Below are 15,022 nucleotides of genomic sequence, written 5' to 3'. Positions count from 1 at the left end.
AATTAAATTTGGCCTATTCTTTGTTTCTAATGAAGTTTCAGCTTTCAATCTTTATCTTCATTACCTCCCTTTCATTTGCCAGCAGGAAATACTCCAGTTATATAAAGGAAGCTGTATGTGTCCAGTGTTAATGCAGTACCAACATAGGATATTAATGTTCTGTGTTAGTCTCTGTGAAAAGGTTGATTATAGCATAACATTTAAAAAAATATGTATGGACCATATTAGCACTATTAAATACCTTTGCCCTGAGAAAAACTTTTAAAATGTTTTTTGAGAGAGAGGGAGAGAGCGCACGTGCAAACATGAGAGGGGTAGGGGCAGTTAGATGGGGTGGGAGAGAGAGAATCCCAAGCAGGTTCCACACTGTGAGTGCAGAACCTTGCGCAGGGCTTAACTCAGAAACCGTGAGATCCTGACCTGAGCAGAAATCAAGAGTCAGATGCTTAGCCACCTAGGTTCCCCACCTTGAAAATTTTAAATAGTTAATGATTTTGTATTTTTAAAAGCTATATTAATGTAGTTAAGACTTTTGAGCTGAGAGAAATGTTGTTTTGGGGTTTCATCATAGTACTCTTTGAATAATGGAGAGGATCAACATAAGACTTTAATGAACACATTTTGTGTTTACTTTCTTATTTTAAGTTGTTTAAGATAATATTGGGTTATTTCCCTGATTTTAAAGAGATCATAATCCTCGACTAGAAATTAGGTTTGAAAAAGTCCAATTTGGTTCTGATCATTTCCTTCGAATATCCTTTATCACTGATGGGTATTAGTTGCTGCTAATTCTATTAAATCCAACAGTATCTACCATGGAAAGAATATTGTTAGATTTAGAATATCTAGGTATAATTATTTTACCTGACTTTAAGAATATGTCTAATTCTGATTCTTTTGGGGGGATAACTTGTATTTTTGTACTTTTATAGGATAGAGGGGAGGAATCGGGAGCTTGGAAATTGAGCCAAGTGATCTGGTGGGATGGGCATTTGCCTGACATATTTTATAGAGGTAATCTAACACTGTTTTATTCAGTCTTTATTTTTACCTGTGATGGATGTCCATGTGCTTGTGTATGAACAGCACTAATCACAACTGTTGGATAGTACTCTGTTTTTACTGGATGATCGTTATTTCCTTTTATACCCACTTACATAGAAGCATGACTAATATATATATAAATATATACACACACACACATATATGGCATGATATTTGCTATATATAGATAATGAACATCTATACATTGAAAAGAATGTTATTAGTTTTATAGGATGTACATCATTATCTTTTCTCACTTAACTAGATTACTTGCATGTTTCTTTTTTAGGCCCCAGTTCCCTTATTTTAGGAGGACAGATGATCCTCTCCTTTCTTGATGGCTTATGTTGGTACATCTGTTAGGCTTGTGGTTTATCCTTCAAACAAGTGAAAGAAAATTATTTAACAGTTTTCAGGGTATTTACATATCTATCAGTGGCACATATTCTCATGTCAGTTGTTAGTGATCATAAAAATGCTGAAGGTTCTCGTAAATTTTGAGAATTCTTTAAAAAGAAGGATGTGAAAATATTAGTTTTAATGGCTGTATCTTAAGATTTCCTTTTTTCCCCCAAAATTTCTGGTAATTGTCATGTTTAACATTTCTCACTCCTTCAACATTTTCCTTCTCCAGATTTATTTTAAGTGTTTAGGCATTAGAGAATGTTACAAGGTTTAAAAAAAAAAAGGTTTGCCTTGTTCCTTTTCACAGTTAATGTGTGTATTATGTCTGTAGTATGTGTGTGTATGTATGTGTGTATCCTTTCAGATATCTTCTGTATATATATGTAGATATTCGTGTATATTTACATGTTCTTTACACAAATGAGATCACACCATACATATTGTTTAGCAATAAATGTTTTTTGTTGTTAATTTCTATATTTTTGCATATCATTTCTTCTGATTTTATTATGTATAGTATTCCAGTATTTGGTTATACTATAATTAACTACTTATTTATTAATGGCTATTTAGGTTTTCGGGTGTTTTTGCTGTAGTAAATGGTATTATGGTGGATGTTCTTGAGCATGTCTTTGCAGATATTTTAAAAAAACATACGCAGTATAAATCTCTAAAGGAAAAATTGTTGGGCCAGAGAGCATGTACATTTAATAATTAGGTGGATGAATTACCTAAAAAGATGATCCCAGTATCTGTACTCTAGGAAAATGGGAATCTTTAGCTCGATGACAACACTGGCTAGAGTCAAACTGTTTTCATATTTTGTCAGTATTTGGTTTGTTTAGTGTTGCTTTCCAAAATTTCATTAGCGTGAGCTTGAGCATTTCCCCATTATTATTGGCTCTATGTGCATTTTCAGTGATCTCTTTGGTCCTGGGCTGAGTACCTAGTCATTTGTTAGGCAGATTGTTTTCACAGAATTTTTTTTACCTTCTGATTTTGATTTTGCCTTATGGAAGTTTTAAATTTTCATGATTGAATTTAGTGTTCTTTTCCTTTATGGCTGGGGATGGGAGGTTTCTGTATAACGTTTAAAAGGTCTGCGTCATTGATTGTGGGACTCACTTTTTCCTCTTTGTTGTCAGCATCTCCGAATGACATGAATTCCTGGTTTGTCATAATTGGACATTATTATTTTCTTAGTTAACACATAAAATAGTCGTGTATATGAAGATTGGTAGTTTTAGATTCAGTGAATTATGGTACTTGAAAAAGTTATATGGGTTTTCTATTATTGTTTTGTTGCTTACCTTGCTTAAAATCTTCATTTATATTGAATATATTTGGTTTATAAACACTAGACGTAGAGATCTAACTTTACTTTTTTTTCCAGCAGGCTAACTAGTTGTCCCCATCCCAATTATTGAATGACGCATTTCTTTTTTACATTTTGAAATGCCACATTTCTTGTATACTGAATTTCCATGTTTTTGGAGAGCATGCTTTTGAAATCATTTCTGTTCAGTTCATCTGCTTGTCTATATATTGGTAGTGTTAAGAGAATTCAACAGAGGAATTGTTTATAAAATTAATATACACAAATAATTTTTATACAAATATAATAGGGAATAGGACTAATCATGTAAGAAGAGGTATAAACTCATAATAACTAAAAAGATAAAATGCCTGGGAGCAGTCTGAAGAAAAATTTGAAACTCTACTGAGGGATAAGAAAGAAAATTTAAAATAAATTCAAATTAAAGAAATTTAATGTTTATATTTGAAGGAAAGTAGGGGGAACGGGACAGAGAGAGAGAAGGTGATACAGAATCCAAAGCAAGCTCCAGGCTCTGAGCTGTCAGCACAGAGCCCAGTGCAGGTCTTGAACCCACAAACTGTGAGATCATGTCCTAAGCTGAAGTTGGAGCTTAACCAACTGAGACACCCAGGTGCCCCTGAATTAATTCAAAAATTTTTTGCTTTTGTTTTTGTTTTGTTTTGTTTTTTCTTTTCTTTCTTTCTTTCTTTTTTTTTTTTATTGAGAAAGAGAACACACACATGGGTGTGCCAGCAAGTGGGGAGGGAACAGAGAGGGAGACAGAAGATCTGAAGTGGGCAGGGTCTGTGCTGACAGTAGGGAGCCTGATGTGGGGCTCAGACTCACAACTGATCAGTGAGATCAGGACCTGAGCTAAAAGGCTCAGTGGTGCTCCATCAATTCAAATTTTTGATAGAACATGGTGATACAAAGCTGTTATTTCACTCTAAAAATAAAATTGATTTTATTTATTGATTTAATAAAATATGAACTTGCTGAATTTGTTTATTGTGACTTTACTGAACTCATTAGTTCTCTTTAGTGTTTGTTGAGAGTTTTTATCATGAATAGATGTTGAATTTTGTTAGATGCTTTTTTCCTGTATCTTTTGAGACACTCAAATGGGTTTTTATCCTGTATTCTCTTAACATAGTATATTACTTTACTTGATTTTTAGATGTTAAACCACTTTTGCATTCATGGGGCACATCATTCTTGATCATGGTGTGTAAGCCTTTTTATATATTGCTAGATTCAGTTTGCTAATATTTTGTAAGAATTTTTATATCTCATTTTATAATTATAGGCATTGCTGAGTAGTTTTCATGTGATGTTTTCAACATTGGTTAACTCTGGCTTCATGGATTGAGTTGCAGAATGTACCATCTTCCTGTTTTTGAAGGAATCTGTGAAGGATTAATATTTCTTCCTTAAATATTTGGTGGAATTCATCAGTGAAATCATTTGGGCCTGTCCTTTTCATTGTGGGAAATTTAATTAAAAACTTTTTTTAATGTTTATTTTTGCGAGGAGGAGTGTGAAGGGGGGGCAGTGGGGGGCGGGGGGCGGGAGCAGATGAAGAGGGAGACACAGAATCTGAAGCAGGCTCCAGGCTCTGACCTGCTAGCACAGAGCCCTGGGGCGGGGCTTAAACTCACCAACCTGATAACGATCAGATCATAACCTGAGCCGAAGTCAGATACTTAAACCGACTGAGCCACCCAGGCATCTTTTTTTGTGGGAAATTTTAAAATACTGAATCAGTTTATTTGTTACATTCAGATTTTTCGATTTCCTCTTTAGTCAGTTTTGGTAATATGTATCTTTTTACGAATTTGTCCATTTTATAAAAGTTGCATAATGTGTTGGCATAAATTTGTTGATAATATTCCTTCCTTTATCAATTTTTGTTATTATTTACCTATAACTTGTATTAGTTTCAGTCTTACAACTTAATTTTTGTGAGGCCAGTATTATCATCCCCTCTTTCATTCCTGTTTTTTTTGTAATTTGTGTTTTTCTCTTTTCTGCTTAAAAGTTTTTGAGCTTTGTTGATCTTAAAGAATCAGGTTTTTTTCTAATTTTCTGTTTTGTATTTCGCTGATTTCTCCTCTGATCTTTATTATTTCCTCTGTCTGCTTACTTTAGGGTTTAGTTAGTACTTTTTCCATTTTATTAAAGTGGAGGGCTATTACTGATTTGAGAATCTTATTTTTTTTTTTTAATCTCTTTAATGTTTATTTATTTTTTGAGAGATACACAGAGTGTGAACAGGGTAGGGACAGAGAGAGAGGGAGACACAGAACCAGAAGCTGACTCCAGGTGCTGAGCTATCAGCATCGGGCCCGAAGCAGGGCTTGAACTGTGAGATCATGACCTGAACCAAAGTCGGCTGCTTAACCATGAGCCACCCAGGTGCCCCTGAGAATCTTATTTTTTTCAAATATATACTTAAATTTATAAATTTCCTTCTTAGTACTACTTTAGCTGCATCTCATGAATTTTGATGTTTTTGTTTTTATTCAGTTAAAAATATTCTCTGATTTCTCTTTTAGTTTCTTTTTTGACTCCTAAATTTTTTAGAAGTACAAAGATTAATTTTTGAACATGTGAGGATTTTCCAGTTTCTAATTGGGCTGATATCTAATTTAATTTTGTTCTGGTTAAAGAACATATTTTGTATGACTTCTGTCCTTTTAAATTTATAAGACTTGTTATGTAGCTTACTTTTTGGTCTGATCTGGAGAATGTTCCATGTGTACTTGAAAACAATATGTATTCTGTTGTAATGGACTTTTTTGGTATAAGCCAGTTCAGTCTAGTTTGTTGTTAGTATGAGTCAAGTTTTCTGTATCTTTGCTAATTTTCTGTCAAGTTATTCTATCAATTATATAGAATGGTGAATTGAAATCTCCAACTATCTTTGAATTTTCTATTTTTTAAATAATGTTAGTTATTGCTTCATCATCTTGGAGCTCTTTTTAGGTACATATACATTTATAGTTGTTATAATATATTCCTGATTTATTGATATTTTATCATCATGAAATACTTTGTCGTCAGGAATATTTGTCTTAAGGGAGATACTAATATATTTATATTATTAATAGAACTGTCCATTTCTCTACAGTTATTGTTTACATAGTATATCCTTTTGCACTCTTCTTTTAACTTTTAGTCTTCAATGTAAAGGCATCTCTTGTTGACAGAATATAGTTAAGTCTTGTTTGTGTTTTTTGCTTTTGTTTTTAGTCCAATCTGACAGCCTCTGCCTTTGCATTGGACTGTTTAGACCATTCATGTTTAATTATGGACCTGGGTTTACATTTGTCATTTTGCCACTTGTTTTATGTATGTCTCTTATTTTCCTCTGTGCCTACTTTAGTGCCTCTTTTTATGTTGTGTTTTTTAGTGTATCAGTTGCTCCATTGATTTTTTTATTAAATATAAATATATTTTGTTTGTGGTTGCCATAAGGTTTACATTATGCATTTTAACAATTTGCTTAATATTAACTTTAACTCATTGTCAATAAAATATGGAAATTTTGCTCCAGTATAGCTCCCATTTTTCCCTCCTCTATTGTGCCACTATATCATCTATATTTCACATTTATGTATGCTGTAAACCCAGCTATATGATGTTACAATCGTTGCTTCATATGTTCTTATGCATTTAAAGATGCGAGAGAAGAAATGAGAAAAATATATTTATAGAATCCTTTAGATTAACTCATATATTTTCTATTTTTGGTGCTCTTCTTTTTTTCCTTTGTATGTGAATTTTTTGTCTTTTCCTTTTAGCTTGGTGGACTTCCTTTGGAATTTCTTGTTTAGGCAGGTTTGCTAGCAAAAAATTCTCTCATCCTTTCTTTGTCTGAGACACTTTTTATTTTGCCTTCAATGTTGGACGATAATTCTGCTGCCACCTTGGTTGACAGCTTTTTTTTCTTTCAGCACTTTGAATATGTCATTCGACTGTTTTCTGGCCTCTGTTGTTTCTGATTGAAAGTCCAGTCAGTGTTAATCACATTAATGATTCCCTCCACAATGCTGAGTGATTTTTCTTGTTATGTTTGCATTATTTTTTGTTTTGTGTTTGCTTTCAGCAGTTTCACTATGATGTGTCTGGGTGTGGGTCTTTTTGGATTTATCCTGCTTGAGAGTCATTGAATTCCTAAGATCTATAGATTTTACTTCTTTTTACTAAAGTAATATCTGGAAAGTTTTGGCAGGTGTTTTATTAAACAAAATTTCCCCCTGTTCTTTCCTCTCCAGAAGTGTTGATAAATTGGTCTCTGTAGTTCTGTTCAATTTTCTTCAACGTCTTTTCTCTCTGTTCTTCAGATTGATAATTTCAGTAGCTATGTCTTCAAGATCATTGAATTTTCTGCCATCTTGAATCTGCTGTTGAGCACTTGCAGTAAATATTTCTTTTAATTACTATTCAATTTCAGAGTTTCCTATGTGGTTCTTCTACATAATTTCTGTACATTTATTGAGAATCTCTTTTTTATTATTTTCATAATTAAAGTTTAAAGCATGGGTTCTTTTAACATATCTATAATAGATGTTTTGAAATGTTTGTTTGCTTAAACTAACATCTGGGGATACTTAGAAACTGTAGTGACTGCTATTTTTTTGTTAAAGTCACGTTTTCCTTTTTTTTTTGTTTTTTGTTTTAGTAATCTTACTTTTAAGAATTAAGTAATTTAGGGGCACCTGGGTGGCTCAGTCAGCCCAGGTCTTGATTTCCCGTTCTGTGGGTTTGAGCCCTGCATTGGGCTCTATGCTGACAGCTTGGGGCCTGGAGCCTGCTTTGGATTCTGTGTCTCCCTCCCTCTCTCCTTCTCCCTCCCTCTCCCTCCCTCTCTCTTTCTCTCTCTCTCTCTCTCTCTCTCTCTCTCTGCCCCTCCCTTGTTCATGCTTTGTCTCTCAAAAATAAATAAATATTAAAAAAAAAAAAGAAGTAACTTATTGTTACTTCCTTCTCCTGCCCCGGTTATTGTTACTGCTGTCATTTCACTACTATTATGTATTTATATATTATACAACCCTATTGAAAGAAATGAAATTTTATTTTGGACAAAAGTTTTTCTGGAACAATAGACATGCATGAATATTTGGGAAATTTCAAAGATGAAAAGTTGCTGATGGATGAATAGCCCCATCAGAATTTAAACTTTTATTTTTTAATTTTATCTTAGAGAGAAAGTGCATGAGCAGAGGAGAAGGGTAGAGGGAGAGAGAGGGAATCCATTGTGGAGCCTGACACGGGGCTTGAACCCAAGACCCTGGGATCATGACCTGAGCCAAAATCAAGAGTTGGACTCTTAACTGACTGAGCCACCCAGGCACCCAGAATTTAAACTGAAAAAATAAGGCTATGGGTGTACATGGCTGGCTCATTTAGAAGAGCACACAACTCTTGATCTTGAGGTTGTGATTGAGTCCCATGTTGGGTACAGAGGTTACTTAATAAGTAAACTTTTGAAAAAAATATGGAGATAGTGTTGAAATATTTTTAAAAAGTGAATTAGTATTATATTTTCAGGATGTTCAAAGATGGAAACACTGGTTTGTTCTAGGTGAGGAAGACCATTTTTCTTGCCTTTACCCCATGTAGTCATATTATGTTTCATATATCATCTGATCTCCAAGTTTCCTGTGGAGTATATATGAAGTATTATCGATAGATAGGAATCTCAATTTTTATAGACCTATGATAGGAAATTCCATAAACTTTTCAGTCTGTTACTGCATCCAGAAGTACCGTCAGGAAGATTTTTTATGTATAGCTTATGTTCTTCATTTTTATTTGTATTTTTTGGCTATGGTATGCCATCTTCCTATGATTGATTATTCTCATCTTATTGTCACCTTTTTCTGTCAAAGATGACCTGGCTGATTATGTTTCTGTATCTAAATATTTAACAGCATTTTACAACTATAATTGTTTCTATTGTGAATAAATATGTATTCTGTAAATGACTAGTTCTGATTTCATATTCGTCAAGCCTGGTATTGTATTTGCTTCCTTCTTTGCTTAATAATTAAAACTTTACAAAGCAGCAAATAGTGCTATTAAGTGGTTTCTTAATCTTTGCTTAATCTCTTTAAGTAATTTCTTTGCTTTCTCTTTTCTAACTTTTTAGGTCTATAACCCTCTGAATTTCCTTCAACATCCCATATCTCTGAAGCTGTAGACTTCAGATTTAAGCAAATTGTTCTTTATAAGGCCAGGGTTACTTTGCAGCTGGTACTTAACCACTATTTTATTTTCCTGATTTCAGACTTTAAAGCAACTCCTTGTTCTGGCCATTCAGGCATAGTTTCTTATTTATAAAGAATGATCACTATTATTCATACCAGTTTCTCCATTGTATTTATACAGTATATTTTCCCTTCATAAATTTTTTTTTTTTTTTTGTAGGACTTGGATGGCATAAGTGATTAAGGTGGTGTGGAGGGTATTTGAAGCTTACAAAAGGTAGAAACTCAACCATGATTTCTTTTTCAACTCTACAGCATTCCCTTCCTTGAAGTCTTCATTTTTGTCTTAGTCTCAGGTAATGTCAGTACTTGTGTTTTATAATCATGAAGAAGTTAATTTTTTCAAACATGGAACTGTTTTTGGGCGATAAAATTTCATGTTGGTATTTGTATTATAGTTTGTGTTTTGGTGTTATATCTGGTAGAAACTTGGGATTTTCATTTTTGTTAATGTTTTTATTTTTGAGAGAGACATACAGAGTGTGAATGGGAGAGGGGCAGAGAGAGAGGGAGAAAAAGAGAGGGAGACACAGAATATAAAGCTGCCAGCACAGATCCTGACGTGGGGCTCGAACCTACAAACCATAAGATCATGACCTGAGCTGAAGTTGAACACCCAACTGACTGAGCTACCCAGGCACCCTGCATTTTAATTTTTTCTTGAGAAAACAGTGTTAAGAGAAAATTGATGAGTAATGTTATTTTCTATTTTAAGTTTAGCACAAAAATATGTGTAGCTTATTATGTGATATTAAGTGAAATTTAAGTGAGAAGATGTTTTCTCCTTTAACCCTCTTCTTAACCAGGGTATTGTATTTTTTACCTGCCTATCATTAACACATACATATTCATGTTATAATTTTTCAGACTTTCCATGGAAACTGTATTCATACATGGGAAAATGAGATCTACTGATCAAATTTAATGGTGGTTGGAGTAATTTTTGAAATGTGGAAAAACATACCAGTTACTTACTCTACATTTGTACATATTGTATATTTGCCTATACTAATATACAGAAGCAGTCATATACATAATTCATTGATCATTTATATTATAGATACTAGCTAAAATATAGACTTGGCCACTGTGACGGACTTTAAAGATGTAAATATATTTATTTGAAAGTCCATGAAAACAGTCCATTTATTTATTTATTTTTTAATGATTATTTATTTTTGAGAGTGTGCACATGTGAGCTAGTGGGGGAGGGGCAGAGAAAGAGGGAGACACAGAATTCAAAGCTGGCTTGAAGCTCTGACCTCTGAGCTGTAGGCCAAGAGCCCAGTGCAGGGCTTGAACTCAAGTGCTGTGAGATCATATGTAAGCTAAAGTTGGATGCTTAACCGACTGAGCCACCTAGGGACCACTCCAGGAAAAAAATCTTGAGATTTTAGGGGTTCCAGAGTCATCATGACCTGGGTGTCTTTGTCATCCTCTGCTATTCTTAATATGTGGCTTCTCTCTTGTGGTCTAAGATGGTTACCATTATGCATGTCAATAGGAAGAAGGAAGGATATTTTCTTTACCTTAAGAGGAGTTATATATGTCATTACTCCTCATATTCCAGTGGCTATAACATTGTCACATGACTGCAGTCAGTTGTAAGGGAAGCTGGGAAATGAGTTTTACCTAGCTACCATGTGTCTCACTTACTAGGCAAGAAGAAAAGAACAAATTTGGGGAGAGGAGTTTGTTGTCTGTTATATTAGGGTTTGTGTCAGATATGCTTTTCATTTGTCTAGCTTGGACTAACATTAATATATAATTTTTATTATCCAAGACATTAACTCTTGGCCTGGACATACTTTGGAAATTGTGCTTATTTGCATTCTGAGACAGTTCAAGTTCTGTAACTAGTTCTCATATACTTTTGACTAAACACTGCTAGCCTTGATATATATATATAAGATGGAAATAAGGTATCAAAAGTTAAAATTGACTTGAGGTAATTCCTCATTTGCTTTACAACCATTAGATTGAAATGATTAGCCTAATATTTTAGACTCTAACAGAAGGGGGTGGAGGCCTTGGATAGGAGAATCTCTTTAGATATACATAAAGGTAACTGATCTCTAACTAGTTCCTTCTAATTCTAAAGAGTGTGTTATTCTAAGTGCTGAGATAAGATGGGAAAAACTTTTTCTCAAAGACATATACTTCAAATAGTTCTTTTTAGATGAAAAATACTTCATTGTACATTGTATCTTATGATTCTTATTGTGAATACTGTATTTTGAAACAAATATATATTCCATTGTACATTTTATTAAAGGGTTGGAAACTAGTTATCAGTTTTCCACCATATTTTATGTCAACATATTTTAACCTTGGTACCCTTAAGTTTTGATAAATTTATGTACATGTATACAGTATAGTCAGCTGGTTGACTTCAGTTTATGACTGAATGGTATAAGACATTACAGATGTTTTTGGCATTGAAGGTGAAAATGCGTCCGTTCAACTGTGTTTCACAAATAGGTTTGTTATTATTAAAGTGAGGGTATTTAATGTTAAAAAATGTCAGTTTTAATAGTTAACACTTATTTTGAAATGCGTTTTGGTTACTATGTAGTACATACTAAAAATAACTTAGGTGTTTAGTGTTCATAGTGTACAATGTTTTAAGAAGTATTCTTGATATTCCTTTTCTTATACAAGTCTATAGAAATTCATAGTTTCCAAACAAAATTAAGTGTTTTTAACATTAGTATTTGAATTGTTGATATTGGCATGAGGTGTGATGGATGAAACAATTAGATCCAGCAGAATGTGGGGTTCTGTTTTGCTTAGCCTTTTTTTTTTTTAACAATTTCTCTCTCCCTCTCCTTCTAAAGATAAATTACTGCTGTTTCTTAAACAATATGAGTTGCCAAAATTTTTATGTCTTATCATTATTAAATATCACTGGGTTTTTTTGTTACTTTGTTTTAGAAGACTTTGGTGAGGGGTATTTGGAATACAGAATATCCTTAGATTCTGCTTTATTTAAAGGGATGCAGAATATAGAAATGCCTGTTAACTGTGACTTAAATATTTATAGATTATATTTCTGTGATTAAAAAATAGTCAAAGGCTTTTCTTGTTATATTGTGTAAAATAATGGATCTTGGCTTATAGTTCCTCTTATTTAGCTTCTTTTATCATTGCTAGCACTAATCAGACCCACTTGCTCCTCTTAGAATGTTTTGAACTAAGAGCAACTTAAAAATTGTCAAGGGGCATAATTTATAAGCTCAGCTTTATAGATGCAAAATTGTAGTTTTACAAAGGTATTTCTGAAGGGGGTTATAAATGTAGACTATGCCTAGACAAGAAGTAGACTGTTTTTCAGATAGAGATGAAGCAGTTTTTTGCTTAGATAAAACTATACTTGTGAAGGATGAGGGAGAATAGGAAAGTTCTTAAGAATGGTCAGCAGCAAATTATTTAAGTCCATATTGATCATGGGTTTCTTTGTCTCTCGCTTTGTCTAATCAGTTGATCTTGAAGCCGATTGATACTTGTGTTTCCAGTGCTGATACTGCTAAGGTGTGATTTCTCACTCACCCTACATTGGTTAGAAAAATTAGTATCCAAGTTAATTTAACCATCATCCTCCAGACAACAAGGAGTTTACTGAAAATGCTTTGGATCAGAAGTAACTTGTAAAATGTAGTTTTTCTTTTTTGTTTGTTTTAGAATAGGTGTTTTTAGTACATTTTTTTCTGCCTACAAGTGAGGGGTTCTGGTACAAGGCAGGGTATGGTTGATTTGGGAGAATAATTTGAGTTGGAAATTATTTTTTCTTTTCTATAAAGAATGATGTTTAATCCCTAAGCTTGCCCACTACCGTCTATTTTGACTTTTATAGTGGGAGTTTTACATTGTTCAGTAAAAGTTGATGGACTGTTACAACCAAACTCCATAAATAAAACAGAAAAGTAGTATCTCTAAGTGAGAACTATTTCTTTCATGCTTGAATTCAGATTTAGTTAAAAGTGATACAGTGGGAGATGAGTATTATGTACATCCTGGAGGGAAGCTACGTGTTTTAAAAACTTTTAGATGATTGTGGCAGAAGTCTTTTAAATCTGTTTTTACCTTAAAAGTTATAGCTGTTTTTCTTTGATACAGGTATGTCTTTAGAACTGGTCCTATAATTTATTTGTCAGCCCTATTTAGGTTTATTTTGTTTGATTTTCAAGTGGAAGTGGGGAGGTAAAACAGGAAGAGGAAGTTTCCTGAGGTAACTTGGAAAAGGTTTGAAGAAAGAATGGAAGGATGAAGTGGGTGTATATAAACCTATGAAAAAATAGAAGAATGACAAGAGAAATACTAAGGTGTCAGTAATAGGTGGAAACGGGAAAATAACAAATGTAGTAAGTGTCCATTCTTCCCAAAGATGGAAAAGGAGTTCAGTGTCACAGTTCTCCCATGAAAGCCATGAGGTAGGAGTAGCCAGCTAAGGAAACTTGGATTGCTTTACCAACCTGAGCAGTGGTGACAGTGTGGCCTCTAAGTAGGTGAGTAGGAGAGGAGTTCATTGAGTTCATAATGTGTTCAGAGCCATTTCAAGTTGGGAGGTTAGTATGGTGTGGCAAAAGTGCACTAAACCAGCGGAGCATGTTTTGAAATCCCAGTTTACTTTCAGCTGTGTGACTTGGAATAAACCCCAGTTTCTTCATCTGGGGATATACTGTTAAGTGTCTTGAGTGTTATTTACTCTAAATGTTAAGTGATATATAAAAATGGGCCTAGCACAGTGTCTTACATCTAGTAGATCCTGGACACATAGTAGTTGTCCTTCCTCTGCAAACTATGATAATCTCTGAATTTTATAGTATAGATTGAAACCTATTAATAAATTTGGAAAGATATTTTTCTTATAAATTCATAGAATTCCCTGAAAAAAATCAGTAGGTACTTTAACTGCCTTGCATAGCTGATTAAAAATGAGTAGTAATGGTCTGCTTGTCCATATGTTAACTTTGTCTTCTGAAAGCAAGCCCAGACAGCCCCCTCAGCTTAGAAATATTTATTGCAGATGCTTGTATTAAAAGCGCATGTGTTTAGTTCTTTATTGAAAACTCTGACTCAAAGCTTATTTACTGTTTGATCTTATGAATCTATAAAGCTTACTTTCTAACTGGTTGCACACAGTTGATTAGAAGCATTAAATGAGAAGGTGATGACAAGGAGGTCAGCTGTCTCTTCTGGAAGATAGGAGAATATGATGGCTAATAATTTATGTTCTCATTGAGTAGAGCATTGCCATTAGGCTTACATGATTAGGGGTTACTTAATTGGCCACAATTTGGATTACTTTTATACAGCCGAACCAAACATTTTTCGGTAGGAAAGGATGGTGAGGAGTGTGTGGGAGAGGGATAATTGAATGGAGCAGGAAACTGTATTGTGACCCACTAAATATCCTTTTTGCTGTGCCTGTCAGGTTTTTTGACAGATAGAGATGAGGGAAGAAGAAAACTTGGCAGGGAGAAAAGAGTACAGTTTGAAGTAATCTGCTAAAGGAAGATATAGGAGAAATTGGCCCTAGGTGAGCTGGCTCCTTCCTTTTTTCCTCTCTTGTGCTCTGTTCTAGTTTTTTAATGATCTCTGTTTTGGGTGGCCATCCTATAGCTGAATTAGCCCTAGGACATCATTGTCCATCTTGTTGTGGCTCTTAATAGCTCTGATGTTTTATATTTATACCTTTTGTCAGCTGCCCACAATGCCTTACAAAATAAAGTGTCATCACAAGGGACTCAGGGTGACTGGTTGCTTACTATTATTCCACCTAGTCCTTTGTTTTCCCCAGTTGGGGAACACAGAATAGCTGTTTATTTCTTTTTTTCTTCTAGAGTAGTCTTTTGTGTAAGTGGCATGATTTAAAGGAAGCATCATTTCTTTCTTACTCTTTGCTGTATAATATCCCTAACACTGCATTTCCATTAACTGTAGATATTTGGGTCAGAAAGCAGTTGGCTTATTCATGGTTTAG

The 15,022-nt window shown here is 33.9% G+C and overlaps 1 protein-coding gene across 8 annotated transcripts in view; it reads left to right on the top strand.

The window, feature by feature from the left end:
- ZNF148 (zinc finger protein 148) overlaps positions 1-15,022 on the top strand; it is a 127,409-nt gene that overhangs the window by 33,592 nt on the left and 78,795 nt on the right. For 2 of the 8 annotated variants that reach the window (XM_029939466.1, XM_029939465.1), the window contains 2 exons: positions 933-1,014; positions 9,200-9,335. The exons of 2 other annotated variants lie outside the window; for them this stretch is intronic. The gene's annotated coding sequence lies outside the window, so the exon portion shown is untranslated. Of the gene's footprint in view, positions 1-932; positions 1,015-9,199; positions 9,336-14,372; positions 14,579-15,022 lie in introns of those variants that run through there. 4 more of the 8 variants (XM_029939464.1, XM_029939467.1, XM_029939468.1 and 1 more) reach the window with 3 other exon arrangements.

This window comes from Suricata suricatta, chromosome 5, assembly GCF_006229205.1.
Source record: "Suricata suricatta isolate VVHF042 chromosome 5, meerkat_22Aug2017_6uvM2_HiC, whole genome shotgun sequence".
NCBI classification, from domain to species: domain Eukaryota; kingdom Metazoa; phylum Chordata; class Mammalia; order Carnivora; family Herpestidae; genus Suricata; species Suricata suricatta.
The sequence above is the reverse complement of the archived record's forward strand: the minus strand, read 5'-3'. Positions and strand labels throughout refer to the sequence as shown.